Source organism: Cherax quadricarinatus, chromosome 71, assembly GCF_038502225.1.
Source record: "Cherax quadricarinatus isolate ZL_2023a chromosome 71, ASM3850222v1, whole genome shotgun sequence".
Lineage (NCBI taxonomy): Eukaryota > Metazoa > Arthropoda > Malacostraca > Decapoda > Parastacidae > Cherax > Cherax quadricarinatus.
The window spans coordinates 19,628,139-19,645,719 of NC_091362.1; the positions used below are offsets into that span (position 1 = coordinate 19,628,139).

At 40.7% G+C, this 17,581-nt stretch overlaps 1 long non-coding RNA gene across 2 annotated transcripts in view; it reads right to left on the reverse strand.

Moving 5' to 3' along the window:
• Positions 1–17,581, reverse strand: part of LOC138854827 (uncharacterized) — a 427,026-nt gene that overhangs the window by 62,799 nt on the left and 346,646 nt on the right. The window contains exon 3 of one of the 2 annotated variants that reach the window (XR_011394006.1): positions 3,745–4,228. The exons of the other annotated variant lie outside the window; for it this stretch is intronic. This is a non-coding gene — a long non-coding RNA (uncharacterized lncRNA). Of the gene's footprint in view, positions 1–3,744; positions 4,229–17,581 lie in introns of those variants that run through there. 2 annotated transcript variants of the gene reach the window in all.

Consider the following 17,581-nt stretch of genomic DNA (forward strand, 5'->3'; position numbering starts at 1 on the left):
CCTGCCTCACCTTCTCCCAGTCCAGGCGGTGGCCACAGGATACCAATTACGCTTCCCAGCTCAACTAATAAACCCCACAGGACAATTAGAGCGGACAATGAGGCCTTCAGGGAGGCTAACACAGCGGACTACGAGGCTGCCATTGTCTGGACCAGCTGACCATTATTTAAGCCGGAGACTCATGAGAGCGTCAACCTTGATTCTGTTTGTCAAACATCCATATCATTAGACGGGGACTGCTTCTTTTTTTTTCTGTTTTTTTTTAGATGAACAAGGCCATGGTAGAAAAAAAAATGAAAGCTGATTCTTTATCCTGGCACCGTCTTCATGTTAAGGAAGAAGATGAGGAAGAGGAGGAGGGGGAGGAGCAGGAGGAGGAGGAGGAAGAGGATGTAGAAGATGAAGAAGGAAGGCTAGTGGGATAAGAGAACTGGAGAGAGTAGGAATAAAGGGGAACAGAAACCATAGCTGTTTAGAGAAATACTGGAAAAGATGTGAGGAATATTGCAGAGGTGGAAAGAATGTGGGAATAGCGAAAGAAATATAGGACAAGAAGGATATATGGACTGTGAGATGAAAACAGCAGAATGGAATATTCGAGTGATGAGAGGAATACTCGAATGCTAAGATGAATATTCGAGAGATAAGAGAAATATTCGAGGAATTCTCTAGTTATACATGTAGAGGAAAAAGGGAAAACCGTAAGAGATATATTAGGAATACAAAAAAAAAAAATGTTCATGTATGCTTACATATCGTCAACTTACATACCTAACTCTTCTTGAAGCATGAACTTGTCTACTACCGACACTCTAGGTCGATTAAAGTTTCACCCATTGTCGGTTTTTCTCATTAAAGTCTTGCAAAATTTACGTTTTCTCGAATTGCTCAAAATTCCCTAAACTTAGTAGAGCCACCCATTACCTCAAACAACAAGCGTCACCAGCAACACACCAAGAAACAAGCCTCATCAGCAACATATCAAGAAAGAAGCATCATCAGCAACTCAAGAAAGTGTTCGCACACTCGGTAGATAGAACGGAAATATGACTTAATTCGGCTGCCTGCATTCTAGTTGGCCGAATTCAGTGATATCACAGTCTTATTTGCCTCGGTGTTATAGTTAAGCATCGCAGGAGAGATACCAGTTAAAAAAATATAATCACTGAATTCCGTGATATAACTGAAGAATGCTTCTTCTGGACGGCTTCAGACTTAGCATTACGTATTTAGGTCAACGTTCGCGTTGTTATTGGGCTGCGTAAGTCCCAATTTTCCAAGTGTGTGGACAAATTGTGACACTGATTTTCATTCAGTAAGTGGTGAATGCCTCCTCTGATCGCCTTGAAACCTTCGACGCTAATGTCTCCTGACATTGGTCGTAATCAGATGATGATCCATTAACTGGTTAAGAATTATCCGGTTCAGGTGAGTTAGGTTTTGACCCCAGGAAAAATAAAAAACCCAAAGGATCACTACGTATTAGTGTCTCCTGCGATGATAACATACTCGATTACATCTGTTCCTTCCCCGCCCCGTCCACGCACCTGTTCCTTCCCCGCCCCGTCCACGCACCTGTTCCTTCCCCGCACAGTCCACGCACCTGTTCCTTCCCCGCCCCGTCCACACATCTGTTCCTTCCCCGCCCCGTCCACGCACCTGTTCCTTCCCCGCTTCGTCCACACATCTGTTCCTTCCCCGCCCCGTCCACACACCTGTTCCTTCCCCGCACCGTCCACACACCTGTTCCTTCCCCGCCCCGTCCACACATCTGTTCCTCTCCATTCCATCCACACACACCTGCTCCTCCCTATCCCATCTATACACACACCTGTTCCTTCCCCGTCCCGCCCCACACTTGCTGAAAAAACAAATCGGCAAGGCTACGATGTGGGCAGCTGGAGGACTGATTAATACAGAGGCTGTCATGACCTAAATGTGGCGTAAGTCAAGAATAATATACATGACGCAAGGTTATTGCAGGTAGGTGCGCGAGGCTGAGAGTCTGGAAGTAGGTTTAAGGGGATTTTTCACTCTTTAAAGAACTTTTAAAAAGACACATTGCAAAAATGCCCCGCCTTCTTGTGTTAGGGTGACTTGTAAATGGTCCAAGTGGGACTAAAATGTCAGCATAAGCTTCTCTCTCTTTCTCCTGTATTTTCAGTCTTTTTTGTGATAGAGAGCAATTTCTCTTTCTTTTATCGCTTTCAAAATGTCACCGCTCGAGATTCAACGATATTCTGGTCGCTTTCTGAATGTCTTGGTAAGTGATTAATCTTGGGATGACTAAAGTGTAATGAACACTTGTTAGTATCAATATTAACTCACATGGAGACATAAACTCAGTTTAATTGATCTGCATATTTCGATTCTCCTTCGCTGAAGAGGATCCCAGAAGGGGATCAAGTATATAGATCAATTAATCTTCTGAGTTTGTCTGTACGTGTGGATGAATTTGTGTTTCTGCATGCCAGCAACACCGTCGATCTATTGTTGTTTTTCAGCAGAGAAACACTGCATGATTTGGGAAACCTGTGATCAGCCTGAGCGGGCGAGGGCAAAAACTTGATTTGAACTTAGGTTTAGAAAGACAAGATAATGAGTTGTGTTGAGAGTCACGAACTTCCCCACCCCCCTGCTCCTCCCTCTTTCATCCCAGCCTCTCTCCGTTCTCTCTTTCTCTCACCCCATCCTCTCCCCGCTCTCTGTTCTAACCTAGAGCCTCTCCCCGCTCTCTGTCTCTCTCTCTCCCCAGCCTCTCCCCGCCCTGTCTCACCTGAGCCTATCCCCTCCCTGTTTCTCCTCAGCCTCTCCCCACCTTGTTTCGCCTCAGCCTCTCCCCACTCGATCTCTCCTCAGACTCTCCCCACTCTGTCTCTCCTCAGCTTCTCTCAACCCTGTTTCATCCCAGCCTCTTCCCCTCTCTCCCTTTCTCACCTCAGCCTTTCCCTACGCTCTCTACCTTTCTCCTTACTCTCTTACCCCAGCTTCTCCCCATCCCTCTCTCACCTCGGTGTTTCACCTCCCCTCTCCCCTCCCCCTCTCACCTTAACCCCTCCTCTTCTCCCCAGTCACTCCCGGCCTTCTTTTCTCATCTCCCCCCCCCACTTACCCCATTCTCTCAACACCATTCCCTGTCCCCAGCATCTTTCCCTTCCTTCCCTGTCCCCCAGCATCTCTCCCTTCCTTCCCTGTCCCTCATCACCTCTCCCTTCCCTGTTCTCCAGCATCTCTCCCTTCCTTCCCTCTACCTCCACCTCTCCTGGAGATCACCACACACCAGGTAACACCATGATGTGTTTACAATCTTCCTTGTACAAGTCTACCTGCATCTAGTCAACGCTTAATGACCCACACGGATTTAGAGCTTTGTATATAAAATACATAAATTAAAGACCAATTTATTATTAATTAACTTATTATTGTTGTTAATATTATGTTCATGGGAAGCACAAAACCCGTAGGTATATGGGTCAAAGAGGGTATTTACGTCCTGCTCCATATTTTCACAGGGCCCCAAAAATTGAGTGAACAATGTTTTCATGCAATATTTTTTAAATACTTGAATAAATCTGTCTAGATTTTGTCTAAACTTGATAATCTGTTTCACTCTAACAATAATCCTCATTACTTTCATTGGTTTGGGAAAGGTACTGAGAAAGATGATGAGGAGAGGCAAAGAAAGCTAGAGAAAATAAAGACAAGTAGAATCAAGAGAAAATTGAACTCGCAAAGCATCGGAAAGTCTTTATTTTTATTCTCTGACACAAAAGATGCTCACACACATAATAATCATGCGGGAGATGAAGCATCTCTAGTAACATCAGGTGATGATGCTGTCCGGTCTCTAGCTGCTGCTGCTGTTGTGCGGTCTCCTGCTGCTGCTGTTGCGCGGTCTTCTGCTGCTATTGTGCAGTCTCCTGCTGCTGCTGCTGCTGCTGCTGCTGCTGTTGTTGTGCGGTCTCTTCCTGCTGCTGCTGTTGTGCGGTCTCCTGTTGTTATTGTGCGATTTCCTGCTGCTGCTGCTGCTGTTGTTGTGCGGTCCCCCTCTGCTGCTGGTGCTGTTGTCACCATCTCTGTAGCTGCTGTCACCAACTCTGCCGCTGTTGTTGATGCTGCTGCTGTCACCATCATTGCAGCTGTTGCTGCTGTTGTTGTCACCATCTCTGCAGCTATTGTTGTTGTTGCTGCTGCTGCTACTGTCACCATCTCTACCACTGCCAAAGAACTTGAAAAGAAGAAAAATGGAATATAATACCGACACGACCATAGACACCAATTTAACATGCGGGGATTATTTTATTGATGACTTTCTTCCCACACGCAGTGGGATTTATCAAATGATTTTTTTGACTCGATAAAGTCCGCTAGGGAAAGGGGGGGGGGCGAAATGTCGTCAGTGAATAGAACCGCATTAGTTTCCCGTGTTTACGATGGAAATGAGAACAGAGAACTCAAACTAAGACAATCTACTGATGCTAATGAGAACGAAATGAAACCGACAGACCCCAAACTAATAAATTTTTCGCTCGTTTAGCAATATTTGCAACAAAATTGCAACGGAAGTCACGACTATGAAATACTGTGTTTCAGTTGATTCAACACCCGATACAACACACTGTGATTCGACACCCGATAAAACACACTGTGATTCAACACCCGATACAACACACTGTGATTCAACACCCGATACAACACACTGTGATTCAACACCCGATACAACACACTGTGATTCAACACCCGATACAACACACTGATTCAACACCCGATACAACACACTGTGATTCAACACCCGATACAACACACTGTGATTCAACACCCGATACAACACACTGTGAAACGCTAACAGCAATCCTGCGTTATGTGACTCCTGCGGCCTGTCCTGTGGAGGAGCGGCTAATTTTATCTTTCTCTGAGTGGAAGATCGTGACACGTATTACTGTAACGAGAAGCAACGAGAAGATAACTAGTAGCAACACAGTCAATGAGTCCAGCAGCGACCTAGCATCTCAGTCGTCTTTCTTGCACTCGGACATCCATACCATCAACGAACTAGCAAATAAAGTAAATCAACCAACCCACAAACTAGCATCTCAATCAGTTAACCAACAAACCAGCAAATCATACAACTAGTCATCATATAACACAAGACCCAGTAACCCGGACAGTCATACTTCCAACGAACTAGCGAGTCAGGGAGTAAGTCAGCACAAGAACGAACAAGTCAATGGTTTTAGAAAATGAATGAGCATGTCCAAGAACAATTTATCTTCGCGACATTTTTGAATCAATCAGATCGAGCAAAAACGATGTGCCAAAAAAACTTCTCTCAAAAAGTTTCCTAATCACGAGTGAACAAAGGGACGCCGCGTCTCGCCATGCATAATATAGCCATCAGATCAATTCTTTCTCCTGAACCCTTGCAAATTATTTATCTCGCGCAGGTTTTAGCAATTATGAAGGAGCTATTGGCCAATGAGAGAAGTGTTTTCTATAGTTCTTGAAGTCGTAGATGTTGCAGCTGTTTGATAAAAGATTTTTTTCCTCTTGCAAAAAAAAAAAGGCATTGCATGATAAAATCTATACGAAGATATTTTGTGTTATTAAGAATATCGTTTGTACAACTTGGGAGTGTGAATGATGAACACAATGTGCGTGTATGCATACCATTGTGGGTTTGTTGTGTTTGTATGTATCGCATATGTATATATACACACACTTTCTGTGTGTGTATATATACATGCTATGTTTGTATGTATACATGCACTTATGGGAACAAAGGTTAAAGGCTTAACGAAGCGCTGAGGTAAACAGATATCATCTAAGGAAGAGCTGCTCCTGTTCCTCGGATCCAGAGTTCTTCTCCAGTTATCGGAGAATCAGCCAGCAAGCGGATCTCTCTCTCTCTCAGCTCCCCCACCCACCATTACACCCAGACAACGAAGGGACTGAAATGATGACTCTGAGGGCGAAGGGTCGGTGTGAGGGGCTGGAGTGCCTGGCTACACACACACACACACACACACACACACACACACACACACACACACACACACACACACACCGATGTGTAACATTCAGTTTATACAATTAAGTGCATGTTTTCGTCTCTAACTTAGTAATTAGAGCATAATTGATAATGTCCGAGTGAAGTGCAGCCTTAATGGCTCTCGTGAAGTCGATAGGTTTTAAACTTAACAAATTAGAGCAATTATGCATTGCGAATAATAAGACTACAAATAAAAGTCTTTTTGTATGTAATTATAATTATAGTTTTAATAATAATAATTATAATATTCTTATTATTATTATTCTGTTATTATCGTAGGAAAACACTAAACCAACAGAGGGCACTCAGCGCCTTGAAAATCGGAGATATTTGGGTTTGATCCGAGGTATGGAAAGACAGCTAAAATTCCTTGAATCAAGAGCCCTTCCTCAACATCAAGACACCCTCTCCTTGAAGGTGCGGGGGGTCGGTCACATTACACAGGTAAATTTTAAATGCACTCTGTGCAATACTCCTGAGCACTTCTGAGCTAATTGACAGGAGGATCATCGTAGCTGTCAGCACTCGTGCTTAATTGGGGCTATATTATACCGAGGCCAGTTTACTATCCTTGGGTATATGATGACTCAATTTACCGCGGTTAATGGGGCGAGTAGTGACCAAATTAAGGCCCCGGCGAGGTCATGATATTAAGTTACGTTGCTCCTGCTATTAAAGTCGGCTAAATAAGTTTGTGAGTTGGTTAGGAAATAAAATATATGGTGTCGTTACTCCAGTGATCGCGGACATTTCTAGACGAGTTGATGACTGCGTTCCACTTAGTGACGTGGGTTACTGTGTTTTGCCTAGGTCCTAAGTATAATAATAATAATAATAATAATAATAATAATAATAATAATAATAATAATAATAAAAATAATACTAATATTAATAATAAAAACAATAATAATAATAATATTATTATTATTATTAATTTGGGAAGTGTTAAATTTGTAGGGCTCACAGCGCCTGGGGAAGAGGAGTCAAATTCAGCTCCATAAAGGGAAGAATAGATCCAGTTCCAGGGATCAAGATCATTTCATCATCACGAAGAAACAACTAGATTATATAAGTTGTAACATGGCTGAATAAAATAAAAAAAAATTCTTTTTTAATATGACCCCCCACCTCCTCATCCTTCCTCACCCAATAAAAAAAAGACATAAAAACCAGATAGCCAGCACAAGGTACCAGTGTTTACCTGGACACAGAGAGTGTCTCGGGTAATTAAGGCATACGTCAATCCTAGAAGGGGGAAGAAACGAGGGGATGGGGGCACGAGAGGGGAGTTTCTTTTTTTTGAGGCTCACGGACGTCAGTCCCACAGATGGATTCACTCCCAGCAACGAGGTCAGTCCTACAACAGTCATGGTGGAAATGCTTTCCACTGTTTTTGTTCAATTCATCGTCTTTATATCCCTCCTTATACTACAAAGTGGTCAAAACTGACCGATGCACAGACCATAGGTCTCATATTTATATATATATATATATATATATATATATATATATATATATATATATTTATATATATTTATATATATATATATATATATTTATATATATATTTATATATATATGCGTGAGCGTGTTTGATAGGAGTGAATGGAGACAAATGGTTTTTAATACTTGACGTGCTGTTGGAGTGTGAGCAAAGTAACATTTATGAAGGGATTCAGGGAAACCGGCAGGCCGGACTTGAGTCCTGGAGATGGGAAGTACAGTGCCTGCACTCTGAAGGAGGGGTGTTAATGTTGCAGTTTAAAAACTGTAGTGTAAAGCACCCTTCTGGCAAGACAGTGATGGAGTGAATGATGGTGAAAGTTTTTCTTTTTCGGGCCACCCTGCCTTGGTGGGAATCGGCCAGTGTGATAATGTTTAATTATATGTTTTGTAGTGCCAAATCATTATTTATTTTTCTTTTCTATCGCAAATTTACTGTAGTAAACAAAATTTTTAATACATTGGCTTCATCCTTCAATAAAAATATTGAAAATGTAGTACTTTATAACACACACATACACACAGTTGAAGAGGCAGGGCCAGGAGCTGTGACTCGACCCGCGCAACCACAACTAGGTGAGTACACACACACACACACACACACACACACACACACACACTTTACTGCCTGTTATAATATTTCATTAGTAAATAAAGCTGTAATACATTATCATTTTCCGTATTTCATTTATTTTGAGTCAATTTTGAGGTCCTGGCTTTATTTTACTAACTGGAAATTTTCAGAAAATTAGAGTCTAAAAACTTGACAATCCTCATTCAAAACCAGCAACCATATAATTATCTGAATTCCAGATGAACAAGAAGGGTTTTGAGCTATAAAGTGTTCTGAGATTAGTAAAAAAAAGCCTGGCTGGCATGACATCAGTCTTCCTCCATAATGTTTATGCCATAATAAACCAGTAATGTTAATTCGCCCAGATTTACTGCCTATTAGAAGGGGCATTAAGTAAATTTAAGAGGGAAAGGTATTTTGTGGAAACGGGTGATGCTTTTACTAAGTACCTGTACAAGCCTGTGTAAGTGGATTATTATTATTATTATTATCTATTATTATTTTGCTATTATTATTATATTAGTATTTCATTATTTTATTATTATTTTCATTATTATATTACCATTATTATTATTATTATTATTATTATTATTATTATTATCTACTATTATTATTTTGCTATTATTATTATATTATTATTTCATTATTTTATTATTTTCATTATTATATTACCATTATTATTATTATTATTATTATTATTATTATTATTATCTATTATTATTTTGCTATTATTATTATATTATTTCATTATTTTATTATTTTCATTATTATATTACCATTATTATTATTATTATTATTATTATTATTATTATTATTATTCCTAGCAAAGTGCTTGAACAGCAAGTGTCTTATAGCTACTGGAAAATTAGGTTTGACACAAGGAATTAAAACATATTTTCACTTAATAGGGTAAACAGCCCTTAACCAGAATCTCTGCAACCCTCCTTGAGCGATTTATGTTGCCAAGGTTACAAGAGGGTACGAGGAACTAGGAAGAAAGAAGGAAGTTCACTTCGAAAAAAATATTCCCTTCGTACTAATGGTCCAGAACGGACCATTGAGGGTCGACGAGTACGATTACCAAGTTTATATATATATATATATATATATATCTATATATATATATATATATATATATATATATATATATATATATATATATATATGTGTGTGTGTGTGTGTGTGTGTGTGTGTGTGTGTGTGTGTGTGTGTGATGAATGGTTTTGAAAACCGACAAGTTGAAGAATTGAGACACTTATGCAACACATGGGAATCTTTATTGAAGAAACGTTTCGCCACACAGTGGCTTCATCAGTCCAATACAAAGTAGAAGTGGGTAAGGAGAGTACATAAACCACCTCTCTGGCCCTATACTGCACTTCCTACAAGAGTGATGGACTGAACACATCGATTCCAGGTTGAGGGACTGATTACCTCAAACTTTTACTCTCCTTACCCACTTCTACTTTGTATGTAATATATATATATATATATATATATATATATATATATATATATATATATATATATATATATACTTACACTTAGGGCACACTACACATACATGTACAAGCATATATATACATACCCCTCTGAGTTTTCTTCTATTTTCTTTCTAGTTCTTGTTCTTGTTTATTTCCTCTTATCTCCATGGGGAAGTGGAACAGAATTCTTCCTCCGTAAGCCATGCGTGTTGTAAGAGGCGACTAAAATGCCGGGAGCAAGGGGCTAGTAACCCCTTCTCCCGTATAAATTACGAAATTTGAAAAGAGAAACTTTTGTTTTTCTTTTTGGGCCACCCTGCCTTGGTGGGATACGGCCGGTTTGTTGAAAGAAGATATATATATATATATATATATATATATATATATATATATATATATATATATATTGGTAATTGTACTCGTCGACCCTCACTGGCAGGCATTTCCGTTTTCGAGGTTTAATCACTGAACACGTAGGGAATGCCGTGTTCACTCACTGAACACGTATAGACAGGCTGCGTTCACTCATGGCATGAAAACGTGTTTGAAGGTTAAGGGAGTAAATCATAAATGCTTGAGAAATTAAGCGTCCCTGTAAGTACAGCGTTTTTTTGTAAGCATCACATTCTGAGTAATCTTAGTCTGACCAGAAAACACTTGATTTATTGTTTTTCATTAGTTTAATGACACGTTTCGTCAGCATTACGAACTAAACATAAATATACATCGCCAGGAATTAAATAACACGAAGGATTTCAAGATACGGCCGATTAAATTGTCAGTCACTGCGCAATTTGTTAACTAATTTACAGTCAGCAACATCTGCGTTGCGCTCTTGTTGTGGGAAATTAAATGTCGTGAGGACAAGACACAATATACAGAACAAGGTATTACTGGAACTTTGTTTCTCTTATATGTAGAGCTTCACTCCCGGACTACATTCTGAGTCGATTCTAGTGTCTGCCTCCCAAGCTTCAGAAAGTAGCTATCTAGTAATGTGTCTTCCTTCCAATCTGCAGAAAGTAGCTACATAGTAGTGTGTCTGCCTCCCAAGCTTCAGAAAGTAGCTACCTATGTGTCTTCCTTCCAAGCTTCAGAAAGTAGCTACATAGTAGTATGTCTGCCTCCCTTCCAAGCTTCAGAAAGTAGCTACATAGTAGTATGTCTGCCTCCCAAACTTCAGAAAGTAGCTACCTAGTAGTATGTCTGCCTCCCAAGCTTCAGAAAGTAGCTACATAGTAGTGTGTCTGCCTCCCAAGCTTCAGAAAGTAGCTACCTATGTGTCTTCCTTCCAAGCTTCAGAAAGTAGCTACCTAGTAGTGTGTCTGCCTCCCAAGCTTCAGAAAGTAGCTATCTAGTAGTGTGTCTGCCTCCCAAGCTTCAGAAAGTAGGTACTTAGTAGTGTGTCTGCCTCCCAGCCTATTCATGGTAGCGGGAGTCGTATTTCTGTTTTACATTCATTAATTACGAAGCAGCCTCTCCTTGCTCCCTCAGCATCCTCAGATAACGAAACATATACAACGAACATTAAAATTAAACTCAGGTAAACCATCGCTAATCACTCGTAGGCTACAATTAAAAAAGGAGAGGCAACTGAAGATTGTAAGATCTAAACAACGGGTGTTTTCCCACCTCCAGTGTGCTGGTATCACAGGGAGATCACTGCATGGTTCTCCCCTGCTATGACTCGTTAACTTGCAGGTTCCTGATGCTTCTGTTATTTGTGGCCCAATAGTGGCCCTGCCCAGCCGGGTTCACCTTGGTCCAAGGCAACCTGGGAGTAATTAAGGGAATTTGCATCGCCATAAAGTATCTGGTATTAAGTTAAATTATTAGCAGTTATTATAGCCGGTCGCAAGTACCCCGCCCCGTTATTATTCCACCCACAGAAGAAACACTGTGACTTCCATATCTAAGACGCATTTTCAGCTATTTCTTCCCCTGTGACGTATAATGATATGCCTTCACCTCTATTTGGTCATGCTTCATTACTAAGCTTCAGCTGAAATTGTTTCTTCTCCCTGACAGGTAATGAATTTTATTATTCCGTATTAAATACCTCTGGTATATTATTATGCGTTTCTTACTGAAGACATTTAATCAGATGGCTTATAACTGGTTAGTCATGTTAATGTGATATTTGAAGGTTTTTATGGGCCCACATTTAGGACAACGAATATCGAAAAATGTATCCATGTGAAAACTGTAGCATGAACTATATGTAACCTAACTAACAATAAATAACCTGACTTTTTTTTAGCTAATAATAATAATAATAATAACAATATATATATATATATATATATATATATATATATATATATATATATATATATATATATATATATATATATATATTCTGCTTTTCATGGAAATCTCAATTCAGATTTAAATCTGATTTAAATCTACTTTAGCTATAGCGATAATTAAGGCTTCTACCAAAGATGGTAATTAGCAGTTTACAGCCTCGAGATCTAATTAAATGTAACTCGGACAAGAAGTTGTGACCGATTTACAGTTAACATTTAGCAGTCTAAAGGAGGAGGAGCGGCGCCATGACGCGGATGGAGCGATCTTAAATCGAAAGAATTTGATCATCTAAAGCCTGGCATAGCCGGAGACGCGATAGGCAGACTGTGTATCGAGCCTCACCATTCCTAGTGTTGAATGAAGCACACTGAATTCGCTTCGTGAAATATAGCAAAATGGAGTTACTCTTTCCCTTTCTTCGGATCCAACCTCATTTCCTCCCATTCCTTACGTGCTCTATGACCCTCTACGGGTTCTGCGTTTTCCCCCTTGAGGTAAAGGAGTTTCCATTTGTAACTCTGGTGTAAACAGCGTGTGTTGTGGTGCTGCAACTCTGCTGTGCCTGTAATATATCTGTGACTAGTTTCCAGTATTTTTTTTACCCTCGTAGTCTATCTTGGGAGAGAATTGTCACTCAAATGAGCGACCTGTCCCTCATGGGAGCTAGCTCTATGTCAAGGGAGGAACCTGTCACTCCAGGTAGTCACCCGTCACTCAGAAAGACGACTTCTCTCTCTAATAGACGATCTGCCACTCAAAACGACTTGTCACTCAAAGGAGCTACCCGTCACTCAAGGAAGAGACTCGTCTCTCGTCCATTTCGAAACAAATGCTCATTATTTATTCCCTAATGGACAGAAACACGGCCTTGCTGGCAACACAACCAGACCTCGCTGTCAGGTGTGGGAGAAGGGAGAAGGAGGCGGCGTGTATGTGCTTCTTTTTTAAGGTCAGGTAGACAGTGAATGATCTCACTGCTGGTGGGAAAGGGGTGATAAAACTCGAAAAAAAGTCTTCTTCTAGAGTTTCATTCAGCTCTCTGTTTTAGAGACGGTATTTACGACAGGTAGAAAACAGACAAGTTACAGACCAGGTTTTCAGTGGGACAACATTTAGGTCTGTGCAGAGCTTCAAGTGTTGATAATCATAGAGCAACAGACCCCAAGAAAAGCTTATTGTGCAACTTGGGAGTAAAGGCTTTGTCTTTATACATTCAGGACTGTGTACGACACGACCTCAATCTTCACCTCCAAGTTACACTGCCACCGAACACCAACATGTTTGTGAGACATGATTTGCCTTCTCTCTGTGTTGAGTGTCATCCAAAACTCCAAACATCTCCTGGTGTTCTCTCCTCACGATCTTCATTATTTTAGTATGCCATAAACACCTCTCCACCTAGACAAAGCCAAGGATACCGGATCAAAATGAATCACGGAACGGGTGGGGGTTGAAATTATGGCAAGTGAGACCTAAAATCTACAGGACAGTTCGTTGCCATGGGCTCAATATATTGATAATATTCCCCTTCCCCTCCCCCCAAAAAAAAATTCTCTGGGACCCAGCCCTAATCCTAGGAATCAATGAGTTAAAACTTTTGTTTTGAACCTTAAACTGGCCCTGAACACTGCTCAGTAACTGAGCTCCACTCTACGGTCTAAACCGTTCAATATCTGACCTTCACTCTACACTGTTTGCTAACTGACCTTCACTCAGTACTGTTCGGAATTTAAATTAAGGTGTATGGGAGCGAATGTAATTTGTATTTAACTCTCAAGATATTAATTACTTAGACTCTTATAATTAAATATCATCTGGTTTAAAGGGAATGCAAAGTAGGATGAGTAACGATTGGAAGATGTGTAACAATAGGAGGATGTGTCACGATAGGAGTATGTGTAACGATAGGAAGATGTGTAACAACAGGAGGATGTGTAACGATAGGAGGATGTGTAACGATAGGAAGATGTGTAACAGGAGGATGTGTAACGATAGGAGGATGTGTAACGATAGGAAGATGTGTAACAATAGAAGTATGTGTCACGATAGGAGGATGTGCCAGGATAGGAGGATGCGTAACGATAGGAGGATGTGTAACGATAGGAGGATGTGTAACGATAGGAAGATGTGTAACGATAGGATGATGTGTAACAATAGTAGGATGTGTAACAATAGTAGGATGTGTAACAATAGGAGGATGTGTAACAATAGTAGGATGTGTAACAATAGGAGGATGTGTAACAATAGTAAGATGTGTAACAATAGGATGATGTGTAACAATAGTAGGATGTGTAACAATAGTAGGATGTGTAACAATAGTAGGATGTGTAGCAATAGGAGGATGTGTAACAATAGTAGGATGTGTAACAATAGTAGGATGTGTAACAATAGGAGGATGTGTAACAATAGTAGGATGTGTAACAATAGTAGGATGTGTAACAATAGTAGGATGTGTAATAGGAGGATGTGTAACAATAGTAGGATGTGTAACAATAGTAGGATGTGTAACAATAGTAGGATGTGTAACAATAGTAGGATGTGTAACAATAGTAGGATGTGTAACAATAGTAGGATGTGTAACAATAGGAGGATGTGTAACAATAGTAGGATGTGTAACAATAGTAGGATGTGTAACAATAGTAGGATGTGTAACAATAGTAGGATGTGTAACAATAGGAGGATGTGTAACAATAGTAGGATGTGTAATAGGAGGATGTGTAACAATAGTAGGATGTGTAACAATAGGAGGATGTGTAACAATAGTAGGATGTGTGACAATAGGAGGATGTGTAACAATAGTAGGATGTGTAACAATAGTAGGATGTGTAACAATAGTAGGATGTGTAACAATAGTAGGATGTGTAACAATTGTAGGATGTGTAACAATAGTAGGATGTGTAACAATAGTAGGATGTGTAATGGAAAAAATGACTGGGAAATAAATGACTGACATGAGCGCAACGGGAGATAAACAAGAGAAGGAAACAAAAAGAGACTTTTATAACCAAAGAGCACGAAGTACAATGTATGAAAAAGAGAGCCAAAAGATGAATAACAGAAAGCAAAGATAACTGAATAAGGAAAAGAGGAGAAATAGGAATGAAAAAAAAAAGAGCGACCGAATATGTAGAGAAGCAAGGGTGTGACCTTGATCTTACGTGGAACAGATACCATACTGTTGTTCTGACCGAGCAGTCATACTGTTGTTTTGCCCGAGCAGTCATACTGTTGTTTTGCCCGAGCAGTCATACTGTTGTTCTGACCGAGCAGTCATACTGTTGTTTTGCCCGAGCAGTCATACTGTTGTTCTGACCGAGCAGTCATACTGTTGTTCTGACCGAGCAGTCATACTGTTGTTTTGCCCGAGCAGTCATACTGTTGTTCTGACCGAGCAGTCATACTGTTGTTCTGACCGAGCAGTCATACTGTTGTTTTGCCCGAGCAGTCATACTGTTGTTCTGACCGAGCAGTCATACTGTTGTTCTGACCGAGCAGTCATACTGTTGTTCTGACCGAGCAGTCATACTGTTGTTCTGACCGAGCAGTCATACTGTTGTTCTGACCGAGCAGTCATACTGTTGTTCTGACCGAGCAGTCATACTGTTGTTCTGACCGAGCAGTCATACTGTTGTTTTGCCCGAGCAGTCATACTGTTGTTCTGACCGAGCAGTCATACTGTTGTTCTGACCGAGCAGTCATACTGTTGTTCTGACCGAGCAGTCATACTGTTGTTCTGACCGAGCAGACTGTTGTTCTGACCGAGCAGTCATACTGTTGTTCTGACCGAGCAGTCATACTGTTGTTCTGACCGAGCAGACTGTTGTTCTGACCGAGCAGTCATACTGTTGTTCTGACCGAGCAGACTGTTGTTTTGCCCGAGCAATCATACTGTTGTTCTGACCGAGCAGACTGTTGTTCTGACCGAGCAGACTGTTGTTTTGCCCGAGCAGTCATACTGTTGTTCTGACCGAGCAGACTGTTGTTTTGCCCGAGCAGTCATACTGTTGTTCTGACCGAGCAGACTGTTGTTTTGCCCGAGCAGTCATACTGTTGTTCTGACCGAGCAGACTGTTGTTTTGCCCGAGCAGTCATACTGTTGTTCTGACCGAGCAGACTGTTGTTTTGCCCGAGCAGTCATACTGTTGTTCTGACCGAGCAGACTGTTGTTTTGCCCGAGCAGTCATACTGTTGTTCTGACCGAGCAGACTGTTGTTTTGCCCGAGCAGTCATACTGTTGTTCTGACCGAGCAGACTGTTGTTTTGCCCGAGCAGTCATACTGTTGTTCTGACCGAGCAGACTGTTGTTTTGCCCGAGCAGTCATACTGTTGTTCTGACCGAGCAGACTGTTGTTTTGCCCGAGCAGTCATACTGTTGTTCTGACCGAGCAGACTGTTGTTTTGCCCGAGCAGTCATACTGTTGTTCTGACCGACCAGACTGTTGTTTTGCCCGAGCAGTCATACTGCCTCCAGATGACATACCGGGTTTTACTGGGAAAACGCATCACTTTTTGTATTATTTTATCATCCGACTTGATAAATCTCACAGAGCGAAACGTAGTCCCTCTTGAAGCTTGATCTGCAGCCTGTTTCTCCATTGCTAGACATTTTGGAGTTGATTTGCATTTTCCCAGTCGTATAAGTTATATACACCGAAATATTGTGTATTTCTTAATACATAATAGATGCTCATCTATGTATATATACCAAGAGGGATATGTGAGTGTGTGTGTGTGTGTGTATGAAGCAGTCAGTCAATCTCTCTTTCTCTCTCATAGTTTATATACACCACAAGTTTCTCTTAAACTCCCTTTTTTAGGTAATACAAATTCTTGAATATTAGTTTAAAGGTATATTCGATAGGTTTTAAACCTGAGAAACTGCGTAAATAACTTCCCCAGTCATTAGGTACCAGAGCATTTGACTGGGTTAAGGTCTGCTTCCTGGCTCCACGGAGCTGTGGTTGAATATCTCACCTAAATCTTAAGACTATTATTTTGGCTCCCTCTGTAATATAAATACAAGTGTGGAATGATAACACAAGATTAAGATTAATCATAATAATCATCTAAATAATGGGAGACGAATACGCTTCAAGGTACACTATTATGTAATAAATTACATCTGTGGTTTAGGTGTAATATTGAGGTGGAACTTAATGGTCGAGGCCTCGGCTCCGTGAAGGCAGGACTGAGAGAAGCTCCCCGCTTCACCTGGAAGGAGATTTGGTTAGGTTTGACAAGGGTTAGGTTAGGTTAGGTTAGGTTAGGTTAGGTTAGGTTAGGTTAGGTTAGGTTAGGTTAGGTTAGGCTAGGCTAGGTTAGGTTAGGCAAGGGTTGTCAGGACAAGTGTTTTCTGACGCGGGTCTTAGTTATATGATGACCCGCAGCTGGAGCTTTGGGTCATCTGACCGAGGCCTTCCTCTGGCTTTCTGATCCACCCATTTAAAATTTATGGTTATAATTATAACCATTAAGTAAGTGTAGGGGATTAAAGGAACATGATAAAGGAGACCTGCCCAAACTCAACTGTCTGTACCTCTGAAATATCTTGTACATTACAAACATGTCTCCCTTGATTACTCTTCTATCATCAGCTTTAATTCTTTTAGCTTCCTTTCCTGGACGTGATCTAATTTTCTGTTATGCTTGATTCAATGTTGG